The 19,126-nt window shown below is 41.3% G+C and overlaps 1 long non-coding RNA gene across 10 annotated transcripts in view; it reads right to left on the bottom strand.

Moving 5' to 3' along the window:
- Positions 1-19,126, bottom strand: part of LOC140906942 (uncharacterized) — a 201,276-nt gene that overhangs the window by 40,798 nt on the left and 141,352 nt on the right. For 7 of the 10 annotated variants that reach the window (XR_012157299.2, XR_012157300.2, XR_012157303.2 and 4 more), the window contains 2 exons: positions 3,598-7,908; positions 3,069-3,163 (listed from right to left, as the gene is read on the bottom strand). This is a non-coding gene — a long non-coding RNA (uncharacterized LOC140906942). The remainder of the gene's footprint in view (positions 1-3,068; positions 3,164-3,597; positions 7,909-19,126) is intronic. The other 3 variants (XR_012157307.2, XR_012157306.2, XR_012157301.2) reach the window with 3 other exon arrangements.

Genomic DNA, 19,126 nt, shown 5'->3' on the forward strand with positions numbered 1-19,126 from the left:
ATAGACAAATGCTTAGTGAGAAAATTAGTGGTCTTGTGCAGTCCTCCTTCTGATATCGATTGTTCTCTTTTGTCCAAATGTACCTAGAATAACCAGCCTAAATTATTATAATATAAAATTGTGAAAAGTGAGTGAGGAAAGATGCTCTTCCTAGCCCCAGAACAGATAAAGCAAAGACATGGGCAGCCGGTACTGCCTGTATTGCTTCACTACAGAACCCCACCAGAGTGCCTCAACCCTGTCCTTTAGTGGTAAGAAGTAGTTTATCCTCCAGCCATTATCCTCAGCTACCACCAAGAAGCATTACAGTGTACAGAGGAGAATACGTTCCTGAAAGTACCTTTGTGGCCTGCAGATCCTGTGCTGGTGGGGTGCATAAATTAGAGCAATCTGAAGGCAGCCTTAAGTTGCAGTGGCTCCTAATAGCCCCAAGGGACCGATACTGTACCCAGTGATCGGCAAGACATAAGTGTAGGACATTCTCCTTTCCTCCATGCTGAGTGACAAAGGAGCCATGCTATCAGAGGATCCCCCTACACTGATGCTTCTGTTGCTGTCGATGCTGAATTTAAGGCTGCTCCGCCTGAAGGTGGGGCAATGCAAAGCAGGCACTTCGTAGTGCAGGATTTGCGCTCCCATGTCCGTTCTATCTGTGGTTTCTCTACAAAGACTGCCAAGAGGGGTGTGGATTTTGTGATGTGAACACCTGGCCATAGGGAACTGCAACTGCCAAACGCAAACAGACCAGCACAACCGCTATATGGTGGTAGTAACTTTCAGTCATTACTAAGCTGGTCTGGATTCAACCTGTGTTCCATTGCTGCTCTGCTGAACCTACCAACCTCTCTTATTACAGACAACTCTTCTATATATACAATTACTGTTAAATACAAAAGTGACTTGAACAATCCCATTATTGCTTGTGATCAAGAAATCTGTTTAGTGAGAGTTTAAAAGAAAAGTCAATAGAAATCTAAATAATAATAAAACCTATGATTTCCCTTTACTCTTTAGTTCCCATTTGCAGATTCTCTGCCTTAATGAGTCATGATCATTAATACAGCACATATGTATAAAATAAAACTCATCTCCTTCTGCCTTTCCCCAGCTGCAGCTGCTTCCCCACCCCCATATCTCATTTTTTATTTCCAGACCTAAGTCACCAAAATGTTCCTGTGGGGGAACCTTCCCTTCACCCACTGTCTTTATTTGGTGTGGATTTAACTTGCTGCTTGTGCACAGAACTATGGACCTGAACTCTGACTGATGTGAGCTGTCTCTTTGCCACACTAAAGCAATCGCAACAACCCAGCTTGAAGCAGTAATGCAAGCTGGACAAAAGCTAAAAGGAAAAAAAACAGCAGACCTTATTTTATCCTGTGAGCCTATCAAGGATTGTTCACCAGCAATGACATCTCTGGCAAACAGCTCAATGAAATTTTTGAAGTCTTAAAGTCAAGGCTAAACTTTCCAAATTCATCAGTAGGTGCCTAAAATCAGTCTCCTAAATCCAAATTTATTTTTCTCAATAAGTGGCCTGATTTTTCAAAGGTACTGACCAGCCACAGCTGCCATTGAAACTGATTGACACAATTCCTCCGAAACCTCTCCCTCTGTTACTGTCTCCCCACACCCCCAATCAGTATTCAAGTGAAACATACTTTATTTGAAATATAAAGGCCAAAGAGCCAAGAGATGTGTCTATTGCTTTCTTGTAGCGTAAAACAGTGCTTCCCAAACTGGGAACCAGGAAAGGTTCATGCCTGATGTTTTTTGTGTTTTCTGATTAAGAGGTTACTAAACCAGGTTTAAAACTCACCTGTTATCTATGGGTCTGCTACTGCTGCTAGCACTGGAAACCTTTCTGTGCCCTCAGCTCCTGTAAGGGCCTTCAACAGAGAGATTCCCTGCGGGGGTATTCAGCAAGAAGTCTCTAGCAGCAGCCCAAGCAGATAGGGGAAGGGGGCAGAGGGAGACACAGGTGCGTCTTATCTTTATAATGGGACAATTTTTACGAAGTGCTAAGCCTATATGGAGCAAACATTTGGCTAAAGAAGATAATGCTTTTAAAACTGAAAAGGAAGAAAAGTAGACATTACAAGGATAGTTAAATTGTTTGGACTTTTGTGTCATTATTACTGTGGAAAGTCCATAGCCATAATGTGTCATTTGTTTTCAGGTGTTAGTAAATGAAAATATGAAGCCAAGGAAACTACAGATGCATTTAGAAACCAAACATCAGGAAATCCAGACTCAAGAACCACAATTTTTTCCTTCAGAAATAAGAATTAAAGTAGCAAAGAAAGTCACGTCTAAAGGAGCAGCCTCAGAAAGCCTTAGAAACATCATATGTTGTAGCCATGCAAATTGTAAATGTAAATGGCAAACAAGCACATGCCTTCTACTTCCAGCAGCAAAAGACATCTGTAGAATTATAATGGGGGAACAAGGAGCCAAGGCACTGAATTCCTATATCAAATAATATCATCCCTCAATCTTCTGATGACCTGGCAGAAAACATCCAGGACCAGCTGATAGAACAAGCTAAGAAGAGTCAGTATATTGCAGTGCAGCTTGATGAGTTCACAGACATAGTCAACATGGCTCAGCTTCTGTGTTATGTGAAATTTGTTAAAGCAGTTACAATAGTGGAAAAACTTTTTATTTTGCAAAACGGATCCCAATCTGAACAACCTGTGAGGAAATATTCAAGACCACTGATAAATGTATAGTGCATGAAAGTCTTAATTGGGCTATGTGCTGATGGAGCAGTAGCTATGACAGGAAAGAACAGGGGAGTAAATAAAGTGGTACCAGCAGCAATTTGGACACACTGCATAATTCATCACCAAGCTTTGGCATCGAAGCAATTGCAACCTGAAGTACATGAGGCCCTCAACATTGTTAAAATTAATTTTATAAAACTCGAGGCAATGAACACACATTGGGCTAGTACACTGTGTGAAGAGAGACACTTTTGACTAATTTGCTGGAGCTGAACATGAATGTCTAGCTCCTGACTGGATCATTCAAAACCCCATTGTGGCAATAGTTGGTTCCATTCATACCTTAATTATCTCTGCTCAAGAAAAAAATCTTTGAATTGTCAAGTGATCAGATGCTGAAGATCAAGTTTTCAAATCTAACCACGAATTCTGGATTTCTGTTAAAGGAGAGTACAAAGAATTCAGTGATGAAGCTGTTGGGATAACTGAAAAAAGAAATACAAAATGGAGTCTGTGACATCAGACTTCAGAACCCCATCCTTGTTTGCCTGAGGGGCACTGAATCAAAGCTAGCCCCAACTGGTTAGGACTGGATTTTTCCCCACCTTTTGGGCTCTGGACATTCCATCTGTTTTTCCCACCCAAATCCTTGAAGGTTCTATCACCTCAGACTTGCTTGGCATTGCTATTTGGAATGGTCCAATTTTTCCCACCTTAACATCTATAAAAGACCGACTCCTGCCTGGATGCCGGGCTGTCCATCTGAGCAGCCGCCTGTGCGCAGTGCAGTACTGGTCTCATCATGGTTCCGACCATATCGACGAGAGTGACACCTATCTCAAAGACACCAGAGAAGACCTTCAACACTTACCTTATCCTGCTGTTCCATCTCTGGAGGGCTTCTCTTCCACAGAGATCACCATCCATCCGTTGGACTCCTCAGAGTTCCTCCTTGACTGCTTTCCACTAGTCCGATAGTTAAGGTCCTGAGCACCACCACCGCACACAATTCAGCACCTAGATTAAGTAGGAAGAAATCCAATCTCTGTTTATAGGGTATTTGGCCAAGGGAGGAATTTATCTGGGTCTGGGCTTTATGTCCCATTAAAAGTCCCTGTCACTGTTGGTTGTAATACTGGTTTGTGTTTGTGGTTTTTCCCCCTTCCCTATCAATTGTATTCTTATCCCTAATACACCTTTTGCTTTCACCTTACTTGTCTCTTCTTCCTTATACACCACATCTGGGGTATTTGTCCACTGGGTGATTAGATACCAGAGAGGGTCATGTCTGCACTTCTGAGAAAAAGGGGTATCCATTTTATTTCCCTCTACCACATCTGATTTATTCTAAGAGTTACCTTTCCCCCTCTTTGAGGCAACAAAGCTATGATAGTGCTGCTTTCATTCACTTCCTGTTATCTTGGTGAGTCTGCGTTTTCAGTCATTTCTGTGAAAACTAAACAGAAATCATTTAAACTTGGAAAACTACTTACATCTGGTGCTCTCTGAGATTCAACCAACATTGCACAACCTTGCAATTTGAACCAGGCCCATTCTTCTCTCAAATCTTAGGTTGTGTCTGAATAGGCTCCAAAAAGCCAAATTTTCAAACTGTGTAGTTTAGATTGAATTATATAATTAAACTAACTGTATGTAGTTGACTAAAGTTGCAAACCACCCAAAATCTAGTATCCCTCTTGAATCTAGTGTCCTGGGTCCATAAACACAATAAAAAGAAAATGTTGTTTGGTTGTTGAGAGCCCCCAAGTCTTAAAATATCTGCAAGGGAGCTGCAGTTCTTAGAAGTTTTGGAACCATCTGAGTAAAGTACAGGGCAGGGTTCAGAGAGAAGAACTAAGTATCTTAGAAACTGGAATTTTATTGCTAGGGTTTTCTTTCATTACAAGACTAACTTTTTCTATGAGTAAAATATCCTTTACCAACTCCTTCCTTTCGTTATTCATTATTTTTTTTTAATTTTACTTTCGGTAATATCCCATGCTTCTGCATCTTGTCTCTTACTTCCTCTCCCGTCTTCAAAACTTTAGTTCGGTCCTCTTTGCTATAGTATTCCCTCTCCCATCTTTTCTTTTCACTTTCCGCTTGGTTTTTTTCCTCCAGTCACCCATCAGTTTCCTCTCAGACTTTTATTTCTCAGTTTTGTCCCTCCCATCTCTAGGCTCTAATTGTTTAAGTCCTGGCTTCTCCCATCAATTGTGCAGCAGCAGCTTCCCTATCATCACTTTTATTTTTAGAGCATAGCCAATCTCTCCCTGGTTGTGAGGCAGGAATTTACCCGGGAATCCCTCCAACACAGAGATCTAGCCCAACACCTTAATTAGCATGTACAAAACCCAACAATCATTACGAAGAGCAATCAGTCCATGAGGGTTGGATATAAACCCATGATATATAAAGGAATCTCTGCTTCCTCCCTTGGGGTGATGGACAATTCTTATGTCTGCTGCAGGCTCATAGGGACCACATGATCAAGCTGTTATCTTGTCCTGTTCCCTGACTCCAAACTCAGGCTCTCAACCTCTTGTGTCCCTGCAGAATGAGCACGTCCTTTCTCCTGCAGCCTGTGCATTACCTTCTTGAATGGCATTCCCATCCTCTTATCAGAGGATAGAGGCGGCAGCAGGAAGTAGGGATGGGGTTTCCTGCTAGATCTTTAGCCTACAAGGGATTTGAGGGGTAGAGGTTGACTTCTCTTATCTGTCCATCACCTACCCAGTCAGTGCTCTGAGAGCAAGGTCCCATAGCACTGCTACGCTGTGGAGTGGGAGCTTCACACTGTCCATTAGTGATTTACACTTCTATCTCGGGCTCTTCAGAAAGTTTCTCAGTGTGCTTTAAGAATTCTATGGTTGGAGAATCAGTGAGATGGGGTACATGTTGTTCTCTCTGCACGTACCAGGAAAACTTAAAGCAGTTGATATGAAAATGTTAAGCAGATTGGTACAGGGTGGGATCTTACTATAGTGCTTTTCATCAGTAGATCTCAAAGCACTTTACAAAGGTGATCAGAATAATTATCCCCATTTTGACAGATGGGGAAACTGAAGCACAGGTAGCAACATGAATAGTCTGCCCAAAACCTTCCTCTATAAGACTTCGTTTTAAGTTGCTTATAATTTTGCCAAATGTTACTTGTTCAAACTGAATTTTTCCATGCTGCTTCTGGTGGATTTTTTTTTTTAAATATTTCAGCTAAACCAGTTCTGCTGTTTGAGAATGAGATGGTGGGGAGGGGGAAAAAACCACTGTTCTGTCCAAATTAAAAAGTATTTCAAACATGGAAAAACTCTAGTGACTTCATACTTTGGAGGAAAGGATCTGGGAGGGGGAAATGGAGAGGTGGGGAGGGGAGTAGTTTGTCTTGGTTGGTAGAGTGGGCTGTATTTCAATTCTACCTTGACTCCCCCATCCTTCCAGGCTAAAAATCACCTCCACAGTCCATTCAGCCATTCTGAGGTAGGAAAGCTGGAAGATATTGCACATGCTTTCATTGGGTTGTAGGTAAACAGAGGACTTTGGGGCTGTCAGCACAGCACTTGTCCTGAGCACTATGGACTTTAAAACCACAGCTAAAACAACATTCAAAGAGGCAGTTTATGCTACTTATTTGGCTGGATTTTACAACCTCTTCGCACAGATGTAAATAACTACATCAGTTGCAAGGCAGTGGGGAATCAGGCCCTTAGTCTACACTTCATCCTTAGGGTTGCCTGAAGGTTTTAAGGAAAGGGACATTATGCCCTGATCCTGGAGGGGAAGAAAAAAAAAACACTGGAGGTGAAGGGTCTGCCATGGAGTGCCTCTGAAATCAGTAGGGCTTCACACAAATGCAGGGGACTGCCCACACATCTATCTTTGCAGGATCTGGGCCATTAAGTCTGAATTTGGGAATATTTGTAGATCAGCCCAAGATGTGTGCAGGCTGATTCTCAGTGTTGTAGGCTATGAGGTCATCCCAATTTTTAATAGCTCAGATTCACATGTCCTTTACACTGATGTAAACCCTAACTTACTCCATTGGCATCACTCCAGATTTTCACTAGTGAAACAGAGGTGAATTGGATCCACTCTCTCTCTCTCATTTGTTCTGCAACAGCTCTACCACACAGCATTGTACATTTATTCCAAATCTATTCTATCTACATTTTAAAACAAAAATTAGATGACAATCACCCATTCTTTGCGTGTCTTGCTAATATCTGTTTGTCAATGTCCCTGTAGTAATAATGAAAATCATCTTTTATTTCCACAGAAATGTAGGGAGCTTCCATTTTTTGTTTTGATATGTACGTAGGGCAACAGATACACAATTTATGTAGGGGATCTGTGTATGAGAAATTTGTTGAAGTCCACAGAACCTCTTTGGTAAATTTATTACTTCGGATGAGATTTGCCATTATTTTTTATTCCATGTCTAGTCTTAATTCCCACAGCTGTTAGCTGCTATAATCCATCATTTTCTTGGTAGAAGACATAGGTGCAAAAACAAAACACACATGCACGCCGCCGCCCCCCAAAACTGGTCACTTTGCTTCCAGTTTCTGAATCTTGGAAGGGGGTTATAGGTACTTAAATGTATCAACAGTTTCCACTGGCAACTGCAGCAGAATAGCATGATACCAGTTCTACAGCTGACATGAAATACCATTCCATATGTAAAGCCATGTCTTAAACCCACAAGGGACACTCAAATAAACTTTGTACTTTCTTTTCCTTTTGTCTAACACCAAATGGGTTGCGAAGAAGAGCTGGATGCTTAAAAAAATGCACTTACAATTTTGGATCCAAGCTGTGAGACTACTCATTGGAGACAACTGTTCTCTCATGGGCTAGTCTTGAATAAACAATCGCAGCTCTGTGTGATATTACTTCTTAACCAGATTCTAGCATGGAGCTATTGGCTTGCCATGGTTACTTGCCTTTTAAACCGATGGTGCTTTTTCCTTCCCTTTTGCCAAGATTCCTGCTTACTTGGCAGCGGCTCGTTCTCATTTGAACTTTTGCCCTCTTTTAATCTTCACCAAATTTTAGTCTAAAAGAACCTTTCACAGATACCTTTTGTTGTCCTGAATTTCTATTGCTTGTGGGAACTAACTTGTGGATCTGGTCACTGGAATGAGCTCTTCTTCCTGAGTTACCAGCCCCTGACAACGACAGGCATCTGTGAAAAGATTAGAAAATAAAATCACAGCAGCACAAGATGCTATCCCATTCCTGAAATACAATTAACGAGGAAAGAAGGGACGGATATGGACACGGACATGCACACACATATATACACACTTTGCCAGGTCATTCACTAGGAGATTTGCTTATGCTTGTCAGTTCGAGAGGCTGTTCCACTTAATTCATCTGAGGATAACAGTTAAAAAGTTCTCAGAAGCATTGCTCTGTCACCTGGGGGATCCAAGACTGAATCCTTCACTTGTGCTTCCATGTCCTGAGCTAGCAGAACCCGAGGGGAATGAGCATGCTCAGCATGGGGGAAAAGGAGAGTGCTTCTGGTTCCTCTTGAGAAACTCTCCAGACAACCTAGGACTTGAACTGACTGACTGTCAGGAGGGTGAAACACTTCCTCTGCCAGAAAAGGATTGATTGATTTTGATTTTTAGTGTGCTTATTGTCCTAATATGGAGATTTTGGGGGGAGGGGGAAAATGGGTTGGCCATAAAGAATTCCCTCCCCAATCCTGTTCAGTAAATTAAGGGTCTGAATCCTGCTCCCACTGAAGTCAGTGGGGATTTTGCCAGTGACTATAGGGAATAGCAGGCCCCTAATTACCTATAAAAACAAGCTTTATTCTCCACCAAACTGACATATTGTGTGTCTTTTCTGTGTACAGTTGTATATGCATATACATAGATTACATATACGTAAATAATGGAGTCCTCTTTAACCAATATTCACTTATTTAAGAAAACATATTTTCTTGCATTTGTAACATTTCTGACTTTAGTATGAGAAAAGCTATCACTATCCAAAAATCTCTCAGGTTCAGTAAATTGGGGTGAATCATTTTTGTCTAGATTTTTAATATAAAGCAGGAACCTTTTAAAGTTCTCAGGAGCATTAAGACATCTTTACTCTGCACCATCTAGAATGAATCGGAGTAACATCTTTCTGATAAATTCATCATATGTGCTGATTAATCAGACCAGGATTTATTCTTCTAAACTCTCAGAATAATAATATTTTAACTCAAATTCCCCTTTCTTAGACTAAGGCAACCAAAGGACCAGCTCTTCATCATATCATCTGACTGAAATCAGCTCTTTCTTGTCATATGAATATTGCCTACTTTCATTCTTTTCTTTGTTTGACTAATATTTTTTATGAGTTGGAAGGTTTTAAATGAAATCATACAATTAAAACCAAAGAGTCTGCCCTTCTGCACACACATTCATTTATTTAATTTTAAACAGCAACTTTCTTTGCAGTAGCAAAACCAAATTCTAAGATAATGTTTCTAGCAGCAGTATTCTTTCTTGTAAAATTTTATTGGCAATCTACTTCTCTTTCTGTGCTGAAACAGTAAAATGAAAAGAGCGTGTCCCTCTTATTCCGCTAGATTTTAAAAAATAGTATCTTTATTTCCTTTGGCACTCATGCAGAAGACACATTTTTCAGCTCAGCTAAATAATTATCCATCTCCATGATATTTCTTCACATGCAAAGCATCCTGACTGACTGAAAAATCACTAGGTGGTTGTCAGAAGTGTCCTTTATTGGTAAGTATTAGTTATAGCCTGTCTCTCAATCTTCCTGTTTCTGAATTGGGAGCGGACAATTTGTAGAACAGATGAGAAAATGTTAATACACAAGATCTAGCTTTGTCTGTGGTGAGTACTATGCACTTCCTTAAAGGTGCTGAGCACCCTCAATTCCCAATGAAAGCAAGGGCCTTGAGGGTGCTCAGCACTTCTCAGGAGGACTCAGTACCACACGGGATTAGGTGCTTAGTTAAGGTACACAGCAGCTTTCCTGTGTGAGTGATGCACAGAAAATTACTTCTGGTTGAGTCAAGTTGAAGCTAATCTATTTTACTGTAGGTATTTCTAGAGCACCAGTCACCATAATATCTAATGCCTCTATCCTGCAATGAGCCTTGAGGAGCACAGGGGTCCACTGCATGGAGCTCATTCCAGGACTTGGACCTAAGCAATTTTACAAGGGAGATGTCAGGGATCATCGGATTAAGCGGTGGGAACTATTGTCAAGGGCTCCTCAGTCCATATCAGCCTGGGATGCTGCCAAGATCTCAGTCCCAAAGCAGGCCATGCCTATGACAAGACAGGAGATGGGGAAGGCAGATGGATAGTAGCACTTTGTTTTGCACTGAAGTAATAAAACTTTACCTTTCTCTTGTGCCTCTCATCTGAGAATCTCAAAATGCTTCACATACATTTTCCGAAAACTCACAACACCACAGAGAGGGAGGTAAATAATACCCCCATTTTAGAGGTGGGAAACTTAGGCATGGCAAAGTTATATAACTTGCACACATTCGCCAAGTGACTCAGACAGAGCTTGGTGGACTTAACACATCTCCTGCAGTTCTAGTATGCTCCCTTGTTTATCCTGCTAGAACTGCTCCTTTTGGATCACCAAGGTCCTGCTCCAAGTCTTGACTTGAAGCGCACAAAACAGATCCTTCCACCACCAAATAAGGACTCTACTAATTGATTAAATCCACTTGAATGCCTGGCAACTGACTGATAGACAAAACTAACATGGAATTATGTATTGCAAAAGGGCAGCTGAAGGTCAAACCTTATCCAGGTGCTGCTGCACAGATGGAGCCAAATCTTTCACTGCAATGGGGGATTCCCTAAGTGAGCAAAGAACTTGGGCCATTGAATGCAGGTGAAATAATCCTATATACTGATGACAAACCCACTTCTGATTGTTCACAGAGATACTTACAATTACACACCTTTGCTAGTTGGAGTCACCTAAGACTTTAAACGGGGACTTTTCAGCACAATTTAAATGTGGGTCCTGATTATGCCACTCTTACTCATGTTGACTAGTACCTTAAGCTGCAAGTAGTCCCTATGACTCTACTTGCAGAGAACAATACTATTCACCAGGCTCCCTTTGTGAGCGTATGGCCTCATGACATATCCATCTGTAACAATGACCTCTTGTAATCATTTACAATGCTTTTGGGCACCGGTGTTTAAAAACTCTGCTATTCCAACCCAGTGAGAGAAAATCTTGTGTGCTTTCCAGTGTAAAACTATAATTGTGTTTTATTTGTATTCAAAGACGAAATAAGAAATAGTAGGGAAAAGAAATACTTAGGGAAAAACAGGAGCTAGAAGCAATCAATAAAATGTGGAATAAAGTAAAGGGAAGGAACCTTTAAAGTGCCCAAGTTTAAATGTCAAGAGTATTAGAACAAAAGAGCTTGAAGCAGAAGTATGTGTGGTAGAAGACTATTCTGACACACATATAGAAAGCAGGTTTACTCCTGAGGATGGAAAAGAATGTAAACTACAAAGAATGGTCGAGAACGACAGAATAAGAGATTAGGAAAGTATATATTTTTCTGTTTCTAAAACAACTTGCAATAATAGGAGAACTATGACTGTTTCTAGAAGATTTTGAGCTGTATAATTAAGGAAAACTTATCCTCAGTGGTTAAAAGGATTGCCTTAAAATAACCATTTAATAAGCCTCTTTGAACATCTAGCGTAAGTGGTATAGTCTCCTATACTCCATAAAATGTGACACCAATATTACATAACCATGTACTATTGCTTACATTATGTTATACCAAAAAAGAAACTTCACTGCCAATCAGAAAAAGGATTGCTGTATTTGCCCTACCAATTACACTATAATTAACCATGAACTATACACAGTTATACTTGCTTTATCTTATTCCCTAGGGCAATGATTCAGCAAGGCACTTATACACACTTTGAACTTTAAACACATGGTATTTAAACATGATCTGAAAGTTAACCAGGTGCCTTAGTGCTTTGCTGAATTGCGGCCTATGTTCTGATGGATTACTGGGTTAACAGTACAGGAGACTCTTGCAGCTAGTTGTGGCAATAGTTCCAAAAACATCCACCTTCGTCACCTGAAGCAAAACTATTTCCAGTTTATTATGACTGTTATTCATATAGCACAACAGATCTGTCTGGCACCACAAGTATGTACTGTAGGAAGATCAAGCTTCCTGTTCTGAGTTTACAGTCTAATAGAGAGAAACTATTGTGCACTTTTGATGTGCAAAGAAGGGCAGAATTTGAAAAGCCTGCACAGTTGCACCTGAAGCTGGTACAACTTAACAGAGAGGCTGGGGCATGAAAAGAAGCAGGCCAGAGGAGGGGGAGAGACAGCAATGGATCTGTGTCTAAGATTGATTGGCCAGTGGAGAGGGAACATAATAGCCATACGCAGTTCTGCAGCCCTGATGCTGCAGTAGTGGCTTGCTGAGCTGCTCTGCAGCTCCCCCCTGAATTCTTGTGGAATTTCCCACTGTGCAGACCACTTACTTGAGCTAGTATTTAGACTAGTCTTTGCAGAAAAAAATTCTCAGGCCAGGATGTGGTCTTAATAAGAGGTTATTACAAAAGATACATCCAGGCTATTTGCTGTTTCGATAATAAGATGTCACCAAGAATCCACCTGGCCATCTCTGCATTCCAGTGGCACACAGAGTACAAACAATGCATTCACTGCAATATGTTGCCCATCTGAGAAAATCAGTGATACGGATACGGACCAAGATTTACCTGTTCTGCCTGAGGGAGACTGTTTCATCTTGAGAAACATTTTTGAAACTGTCTCCCCTCTTACTGTAACGCTAGGGATCATGCTATGAGTATGGGAATCACCATACTAATGAGATGGTCTTATGCTAGCATGTGAGTGACTATGCTGTAACCACAGGCACCGACTCCAGGGATGTTCCGTGGCTCAAGCACTCATGGGGGGAAAAATGGGTGCTCATCCATCAGGTGCAACTGTTTGGCAGCTGGTGGGAGGTGCTTGAGGGAGGGTGAAGAGCAGTGAGTGGTGGGCGGGGGCATTGGGAAAGAGGGCAGGGCTTCGGGGCTGAGCGGTGGTGGAGTACCCACAGGGAAAAATGGCTGTAACTCTTCTGCCAGGCGGAGTTGGCAAAACCAAGGTTCAGTACCTCTGGGTTCCTCTTAACAATACAAAACAGAACCTGCTCAAGCCTCCACCCAGCAATCTGGGTAAACAAACACCTCCCTGGAGTGCCTTTGGAGGCAATTCTTTCCCACTCGCACGCACTGAGACTATGTATAACAAAACAAAATGATTAAAAGGGGAAAGGGAACCCAACATTAATTTGGGAAAACACCATAACCACATTCAAAAAGCATGTGACCCTAAGCAAACCCGACCCCACAGTGCATTGGACAGTGTCCTTTGCCTCAATTTCCTACCTTGCAGTGGGAAAGTCCAGCTAACAACTGCCCCTTTAACACATCACTCCCCTCTGCCTCCGCTGCACCCCACTCACAGTTGGCTGGCCTTAGTCCAGAGGTGAGGTCACAGGGGTTCACCTGCCACGGCTGGGGGAGCAGGGTGTCGAGCAATGCCTCTGCTGCTGCCTCTGCAACTGGTGCACAGCTGCTGTCGTCTCTCTGCCGCCGCAGCTCGCTGCTCCCACAACCTCGTGCTCCAAGGTTCTACCACTTAACCCAGCTCTTAGTGACTGCAGCAGGCAGCAGAGAACCTCACAGCATATGCAATCTCTGGATTGTCTTTCACTGTCCCCACACAAGCCTTAGCCCCTAGCCTCACTCAGCAGTGCTGTCAGCTTTAGGAATCACCAACCAGAAACACAGACTCTCAAGTGAGTCTTAACAGCTCTTTCATTAAACACTGGAGAGCAGCAGGTCCAACGGTGTCTAGGACTCTTTAGGCAACATCCACACACCAGGTGGCAACACCTGTCCCCACCCATTCTCCTCCTCATTGGGATATGGCATCCCTACCCACTGCTTAGCCAGTGAAGTTCAGTTTAGGGTGACCTCCTCAAGCAGGGCAGGCTAAGCACAGTTCTGCTGCCCTTTACTGGTATGATACGATTAACAACATTTCATTATCCTGCATTCAAATACTAGTGATTTGTAACCAAAAACCAGGCAAAATTGATCATTTTGGCAAAGCCAGTCCATCTGTTACATGCCTAGGCAGAGTAGGCGTCTCTGCAACCACTGTCTTTTCCTGAAGTCTTTCCCCCGCAGATCTCCACTAAATGTCAGGAGAGAGTTCATTCAGACCCTGCTTACACTGCTCATATATGCGTGACGCCTCTGAGCATGCTCAGTGTGAATTCGATATTTCCAGAAGCCTGATCAAACTCATAGTGAGCTGAGTGCTGCTGCAGCTCAGAGCAGTCTGCTGTGCCCTCCCACCAACAAACGTGACGGCTGACAGTGAAAGATTTTGCAGTGTGTTCCAACACAACATTTAAAATCTCTCTTGTAAACTTCTGAAATCACCCTCATTCTAATTGTCAAAGTTGACAATGCTAACAACATTGAGTCGAATGTCCCTTCATCTTCTTGCTTTTCCTTAACTGAACGATCTGTGAACAAACCAAAGTTGACAGCTATTGTGAGGAAAACAAGAACTAAAGGATATTCAGCAGATGTTTCTACCTTTCCCTGTCTAATTCACCCCAAACAAAATGCCACTGAGTTCAGGCAAAGGTTGGAGAAGCAGAGAAGAGAGATCCGCTAACTCCGATTGGGGTGGACCGGCAAGAGTTTCAGAGTTTGACTATTCAGTTCTTTCTCGGCAAGGTCCCTGGAACAGCATGTGGTATGCCAAATAATTTGACTATGGGTCAACATTAATTTTCTGTTTATTCTAACAATCCACTCCTGCCCGATGCTAAATGTCTCCAACTAGGTGCAGAGTGCACACGGGAGCACCCAGCGTTCAGCATATCAAAGGAGGTGTACAGTAATGTGAAGAATTTGGGCAGTTTAAAGACCTACACATCATAGTCTCACACCAATGACTTTTTATTGGATTAAATATTTGACCTAAGTTAATATTTCAAACATTTTATGTTAGTTCAAATTTTTAAATGGATTTCTTCAATGTGCTCATACCCCATTTGCCTTCTTTCACTGGATATTCCACCAAATGAGTTTACTGCCAGGAATGTTTGTGAAACAATGCATTTTTTAGTGAATGTTAATGAATATTTGAAGGAAGCCAATTTTTCATTCCCAGATGCAAGTATTTGCACCTGAAATTACATTCTAAAAGTTATGCTCATTTAATCAAGAAACAGGCCACATAATATGTTTCTCTGTGTCCAATCAAAACAGCTGAAATTTCAGACATTAGGTTCTCACAATGAACTGCTCACAAATAGAACTGGGAAACAGTTTTCTCATCCTGCAAATATTTGGGAGTTTGAAATGTTTTCCTGACTCGAATCAGGACACAACGTCAACATCTCAAAAATATTTGTGAATTGACAATCCAAAAGGTTTTTCTTTTGGATCAATTTCAACTTTTTGTTCTTTGTTTTAAAACCTTTTCTGTGTAATTAGCTTAAATTTCAAAATGAAAAGTCATTTTGAACTAAAAACCCAGACAATTTTTGGTTAAGAAAATGTCAAAATGAAAAGTTTCAACAATTTCAAAACCTTTTTCTAAATACTTTTTTGACTTTGGAAATTCCTTAAACCTGACCCCTGTATTTTTATCCAAATCATGATTAGTTGAAAAAATTGCCACTAGTTAGTCACAAATGATGTGCAGACCAAGCAACTATTCCAAGAAGTTATTCTGCTAAAAACAACAAAGACATCTGAAAAAAATCAAGTCTGCTCTGGGACAATTTGTGAACAGAACAGCAGTCAAAATTAATACAAATTATTCACCTCCCTCTGGCCACACCAGCAGGAGTTATGCTAAAGTTGTCTTAGCTAGAAATCTTATTGTATATCTTACATTTAGCACATTGTGTGATGCTTTTCCAGGGAGCCCAGAACTATGACTCATCTTGTTACCCCTCTGCCTTAACAAAAAAGAGCCTCGCTGGAGGCTAAACTAGGTAACAGCTCCCTGTCAACCCAGTCTGTTAGCCAACCAACCTCTTCCAAAGCTGTGCCAGCTTTTGCTTTGCCTAGCACTTAACAACTGATGCACCCTAGTTCCCAAGCCCTCCGGAAGAGTGTTCCTCTGCAGTATCCAGCACCAGTCACTGGACACTCACAGAAATTACCCAGTCTGCTGTCTCCAAAGAGACACACCAGCCTATTAGAGCAGCAGAGGATTCACTCTTTAGTGTTATAACACTGAGAAGATAATAAATATAATAAAACCAAGAATAAGTTTATTAATAAAGAACAGAGATTTAAGTAATACCAAGCAAAGATTATGGAACCAGATATGGTTACAAACAAACATACTTTTACAAGACTAGAATTTAACTCTAGCAAGCTAACCTTAAGAAAAACAGTCTCTCACCTAAAACTTTTCTATAGATCTTACTGGTATTCAGGCATATCAAAATCCAGATTTTCATAATTACCCTATGCCCTACAAAGGGTTTCCTCAGTAAAGGGATAAATATCGTAACTTTTCCCCCTTTTCTTATAGTCCAGTACACCTTCAAAATGTATCCTTGGAAGCATACCTCCAAACAAAGTTCCTCTCCCCCGCTGCCTGTTCTTTGGAGGTGTTGACAGCATACTGTCTGTGTTGTTGTTCTGTTCATTTGCTTTTTCCTGATACCTCAATATGCAAATATAATCTCCATTATCTTTGGCTAACCCTGCTCAATTAACGTTAGAGACAGGGAAATAACTACATTCCCTCCTGGCTGGGGGGAAAACCTGTTTTCCCCTTTGCTTGGTTACAGAGTTTAAAGCATAATGTCAGCGAGCATCCATAATTCCTCCTACAGTGTTAATACATTATTTCACAATGATATTAATGATCAGTGTATTACAAGTTTTCATTTGATACTTACATGACAAAATAGATAAATGCCATGACAGCAACGTGTTAGGTATAGTGAGTTTGTCAGGCTGTTACATGACAGGAACCCCTTGCCAGTAGGCATTGTGGGGGCTCCTAGGGTCACACATGGATATTCTGAATGATATTTTCACTCTAAGGCTGTCCTATGCAACCAGCGCTTTCCCCTAAAATGTATCAGCTTAACAGCATTTCCTTAACACATGAGCTGAAGTTACAACTTTATCACACGCTCACCTGGTACACATTATTACTTTCTCCTGCTCCTTACTTCATCAGCTTCACAGAGCGCTCAGTAACAATGCAAATCTACACTACATATCGTACAATGAGAGAAGGCAATTGCCCTTCAGTGGAAAGGAGCTATTTTGAAAGCTGCATTTGTTATTTCTTTCTGATGAGGCAGCAAGAAGCTCTATTTTCTCTGCTGCAGAGTTTACCATATGCTGTATGTATATTACAATGTTCTCCGTGCATGGGATACTGAAGGGCTGGACTAGCCCTTTACTTCTATCCAGGGTAAGAAATGGGGCAGGTCAGCAATAAGCTCCTGGGTCTGAGGACTAGTCAGCCTCCAGGCAGAGTAACAAGCTCAGCTGGGTTGCAGTAGAACCACCTGATTGGCCAGCCTGACTGACTGACTGAAGGAAGCCAGCAGGCTTGCTTTTATGCTCAGCAGCAGGTCACAGACTGCTTAATGCTTCTGCATGCATTTGTGATCACTTGTGTACCCATCCTTTCCCCACCATTGCTCCAGTCTTTTTCCTGTTCTGCTCCAGTCTAGCTTCCCTACTTGGCCTGACTTCTTGGTTCTGGCTCTGACCTTTAGGTGGATTCTTGGTTCCCTTAGCTTGCCTCCTGCTCCTACCACTAGGCATGACTGCCTATTCCCTTGTCAATGACCATGTGTAGTTATATTGCCCCAGGAAAAACCCAGAGAAGGAACTGTATAATTCATTTCCAGTTCTTCAGGGGCAGTAAGTTGCTGCTGGCAGAAGCTGATTACTTTACTACCCTCCCCTCTCGCTCTCACACATGCATGTACACACATCTACTCAGCTATTGAGAAGTGGAGCAGAGTCCATGGTTCCATCCATTCCTTCCTCCCCCGTTCACTCCACACACACATGTGCAGAGGCTGAAGTACTGGGCATGCAGAGCCTGCTCTCTCCTCTGCATTCACTTATAACTAGGGCTGTCAATTAATCACAGTTAACTCATGCAATTAATTCAAAAAAATTAATCGTGATTAAAAAAATTAATCATGATTAATCAGTTTTAATTGCACTTTTAAACAATAGAATACAAATTGAAAAATTATGACATTTTGGATTTTTTTTTACATTTTCATATATATTGTATTCTGTACTGTAATTGAAATCAAAGAGTATATTATTTCTTATTATAAATATTTGCACTGTAAAAATGATAAACAAAGGAATTGTATTTTTCAATTCATCTCATACAAGTACTGTAGTGCAAATCTTTGTTGTGAAAGTGCAATTTACAAATGAAAATTTTTGTTACATAACTGCACTCAAAAACAAAACAATGTAAAACTTCAGAGCCTACAAGTCCACTCAGTCCTACTTCTTGTTCAGCCAATCACTAAGACAAACAAGTTTCTTCACATTTACAGGAGATAATGCTGTCCTCTTCTTATTTACAATGTCACCAGAAAGTGAGAACAGGCATTTGTATGGCACTTTTGTAGCCAGCATTGCAAGGTATTTACATACCAGATATGCTAAACATTTGTATGCCCCTTCATGCTTCTGCCACCATTCCAGAGGACACTTCCATGCTGATAATGCTCATTAAGAAAATAATGTGTTAATTAAATTTGTGACTGAACTCTTTGGGGAGAATTGTATGTCTCCTGCTCTGTTTTTTACCCACATTCTGCCATATATTTCATGTTATAGCAGTCTTGGATGATGACGACCCAGCACATGTTGTTCATTTTAAGAACACTTTCACTGCAGATCTGACAAAACGCAAAGAAGCAAAACGCAATATGAGATTTCTAAAGATAGCTACAGCACTCAACCTAAGGTTTAAGAATCTGAAGTGCCTTCCAAAATCTGAGAGCGATGAGGTGTGGAGCATGCTTTCAGAAATCTTAAAAGAACAACACTCCGATGCAGAAACTACAGAACCTGAACCACCAAAAAAGAAAATCAACCTTCTGCTGGTAGCACCTGACTCAGATAATGAAATGAACTTGTGTCAGTCCGCATTGCTTTGGATTGTTATCGAGCAGAACCCATCATCAGCATGGATGCATGTCCCCTGGAATGGTGATCAAAGCATGAAGGGACATACGAATTTTAGCGCATCTGGCATGTAAATATCTTGGGACGCCAGCTTCAACAGTGCCATGA

Source organism: Lepidochelys kempii, chromosome 2 (assembly GCF_965140285.1).
Source record: "Lepidochelys kempii isolate rLepKem1 chromosome 2, rLepKem1.hap1, whole genome shotgun sequence".
NCBI lineage: Eukaryota > Metazoa > Chordata > Testudines > Cheloniidae > Lepidochelys > Lepidochelys kempii.